A 3,945-nucleotide genomic window follows, 5' to 3' on the forward strand; every position below is an offset into this window, starting at 1 on the left:
TTTTTAAGCATCGGTAAACATCCGTTGCAACTTATTTGTCCCACTGTTATTTTTATTTTTATCGGTTTTTGTCTTTCCTAAACTAAAAGTTAGTGATAACCTTTCATTTCTTCATACTAATTTAACTGGCGAAATTTCAATTGAATAAATACATCAAGATGCTTCATAAAAAAAACACCAATAAAACTAAATAATAAGGGGTAAAATATTGAAAGAGTAAAACACATTATTACATTTAAACGCCAAACAAAATTAGGATTAAGAAAAACCTACAGTTATATACCATATATTATCTTATATCATACATAAAAAAAAAGAACATGTAGGAAAATGACAGCTGTTTTCCGAGTAAGGAATATGGCAGTAACTTTCCGTGTCAGGAATATGGCAGTTGTGTTTCAAGTTAGGCATATGGCAGTTGTTTTCGGAGTTAGGCATATGGCAGTTGTTTTCCGAGTTAGGAATATGGCAGTTGTTTTTCGAGTCAAGAATATGACAGTTTTTTTCGAGTCAGGGATATGGCAGTTGTTTTCGAGTCAGGAATATGGCAGTTGTTTTCCGAGTCAGTAATATAGCAGTTGTTTTCCGAGTCAGGAATATGGCAGTTGTTTTCCGAGTCAGGAATATGGCCGTTGTTTTCCGAGTCGGGAATATGGCCGTTGTTTTCCGAGTCAGGAATATTGCAGTTATTTTCCGAGTATGGAATATGGCAGTTGTTTTCCGAGTCAGGAAAATAGCAGTTTATTTCTGAGTCAGGGATATGGCAGTTGTTTTCCGATTCGGGAATATGACAGTTGTTTTCCGAGTCAGGAATATGGCAGTTGTTTTCCGACACAGGATTATGGCAGTTTTTTTTCTGAGTCAGAAATATGGCAGTTGTTTTCAGAGTCAGGTATATAGCAGTTGTTTTCTGAGTCGGGAATATGGCACTTGTTTTCCGAGTCAGGAATTATGGCAGTTTTTTTCAGAGTCAGGAATATGGCATTAGTTTCAGAGTCGGGAATATGGCAGTTCAGGAATATGACAGTTGTTTTCTGATTCAGGAATATGACAGTTGTTTTCTGATTCAGGAATATGGCAACTGTTTTCCGAGTCAGGAATAAGGCAGTTGTTTTCCGAGTCAGGCATATGGCAGTTGTTTTCTGAGTCAGGAATATGGCATTTGTTTTCCGAGTCAGAGATATGGCAGTTGTTTTCAGAGTCAGGAATATGGCATTTGTTTTCTGAGTCAGGAATATGGCAGTTGTTTTCAGAGTCAGGAATATGGCAGTTGACTTCTGGGTCAGGAATATGGCAGTTGACTTCCGAGTCAGGAATATGGCAGTTGTTTTCTGAGTCAGGAATATGGCATTTGTTTTCCGAGTCAGGGATATGGCAGTTGTTTTCAGAGTCAGGAATATTGCAATTGTTTTCTGAGTCAGGAATATGGCAGTTGTTTTCAGAGTCAGGAATATGGCAGTTGACTTCCGGGTCAGGAATATGGCAGTTGACTTCCGAGTCAGGAATATGGCAGTTTTTTCCGAGTCAGGGATATGGCAGTTGTTTTCCGAGTCGGGAATATGGCAGTTGTTTTCGGAGTCAGGAATATGACAGTTGTTTTCCGACACAGGATTATGGTAAGTTTTTTTCCGAGTCAGGAATATGGCAGTTGTTTTCATAGTCAGGAATATGGCAGTTGTTTTCAGAGTCGGGAATATGGAGGTTCAGGAATTTGACAGTTGTTTTGTGATGCAGGAATTAACAGTTGTTTTCTGAGCCAGGAATATGACAGTTGTTTTCAGAATCCATTCGTTCAATTGGTTGATATAGTTAAACGTTTGATTTTGACAGGTTTTATAAACTCCATCTCCTTTCATTCACCTTGGAGCTTGGTATTTTTGTTTATGCAATATATCAGTGCTAGAACATCATATGAACACCCTTAAATATACACAAAAACGATACTTTATAAAATTCTAATGTACAGCATAAATGAACAATGAATACAATAATATAACAACCGTCTCATTAAAATGAAAGAGAAAACAAAGTTTGAACATTGGATATGCACTCGAGAGAATATCATAATATGATTTTGTGCTGTCTTATGAAATATGCAAAGAAAGAAAATCAAAAACTGACACAAGAGGATAAGCAATCATTCTTAATTATGATATGAGAGATTTATGAATAAAATTAAATGTCTCTAGTAAAACAGTAATGGCTCATCCTTCCATAGTACTTGATTTTCACCCCAGTCCGGGTTTTGTGGGGCTGTGTGTGTTCAAACTATAGTGGCATGCTTTATTTTTAACCTTTTTCTTCTTATAGGTGTTTGGTTGAAAACTTTATGACTTCTAAATGAATTTATTCTACTGAAAACGATTTCAATAGAGTATTGTAACAATGTGCCCTTTGTACTTGCATGGTTTTATGAGAATAAACTATCTATCTAACCCTTCATATTTGTTATCTACCATCTAATTGATTCAAAGGGAGGTTTGAACACAACATTTTTTTAAATTGTGATAATTAGCTTTGTTGTTATATTAGTGGGTTGAATAGTATTGAATTTATTGAGGTGTAACCTATCACAGCTATCCAAACTTAAAACAGTTTTGTTTAATACTTGTGTTTAGATAAAAGAAGATGTGGGCGTCAATTAGACAGCAAACAAACGACAACAAAAACGAAACGACATCTAGAAGGCACACAAATTATTCAACAATGGAAACAAAAGTATCTATACAACCTGTGAAGCTGTAAGTTTTCCGAAAGTTGGCAAAACTGAAACAATCAAACCTCGGTCATTTATACTCACGAAGAAAAGGCATTGAAATATACTGCAACAAATGACGAGGTTCGTAAATTAGGACCATGGAAATGTAGCGGAATTAATGAAAAAAAACACCCTTTCTGGTTTTATCTTCAAATAGAATGCTAAACCCCAAAACTTTGAAACCTAAGTATGTATAGATAAACGATATGACTAAAAGGGAAATTTAGTCTGGCTGTTAACAACAGTATAAATATATCCAGGAAGATAGTAGTCAAAACCGTCAAGCATACTAAATTTAAGGAGTAAGAAGAAAAATATCGAAGTGAATTGTCAATCAAAAAGTAAAATCACAATATACTGAACTACGAGGAAAGGTCAATCGTAAGGTCCCTAATCAAATGAAAAAACACCTCAAACGAATGGACAACAACTGTTATATTCCTGACATTTTCAAATGTAGAAAATGGTGGATTGAACCTGGTTTTATAGATCTAACCATCTCACTTATATGACAGTCGCATCAAAATCCGTTATATTTATAACGATGCGTTAACAAAACAGACATACTGAATAAAAGTCGAAATATGGGTACAGCGGTCATCACTGTGTTACAATCTCAAAACAAACAACCATTTACAAAAAAGCACGGGATCTTTTAAGTACAGAATCGCGATATAAGTATCAAAGAAACACAAAAAGTCGCTTATACAAAACACACTAGCAAAAAATAAAAATAAAACAAACACATTGACGGGATGTATAAGTACCGAGCCACGTCAAATGAATATCACAGAAAACAAACCACACAGTAAAAGTAATATTAATAATAGAGCAAAGACAAATGAAAGAACAATATAACACGTTGCTAACAACGTCAATACGCAGAATCTATACATCAAGACCATCATGTATTATTTGTGAAGTTGATACGGAATATTTATCAACAAGGTCTTGGTACCTTCCGATGAACATTTTTTTTTAGAAAAAGGACGAGACGTTCTTTGGCATACCCCTGGTTCATCAACTTTCTGCTCAGACACTGGTGACGTTTTACAAAGTCTGAGTAGGAGCTGCACGCTCTTGAATATCGAATAAGTTGGGAAATGTATACCTCATATGCAGGTGAAGTTGGTATATTTCTACTAAGGTGGTGGAAATTTAGAATGGAAAGTCAAGTACTTAAAATC

This window comes from Mytilus edulis, chromosome 2, assembly GCF_963676685.1.
Source record: "Mytilus edulis chromosome 2, xbMytEdul2.2, whole genome shotgun sequence".
Classification (NCBI taxonomy): Eukaryota; Metazoa; Mollusca; class Bivalvia; order Mytilida; family Mytilidae; genus Mytilus; species Mytilus edulis.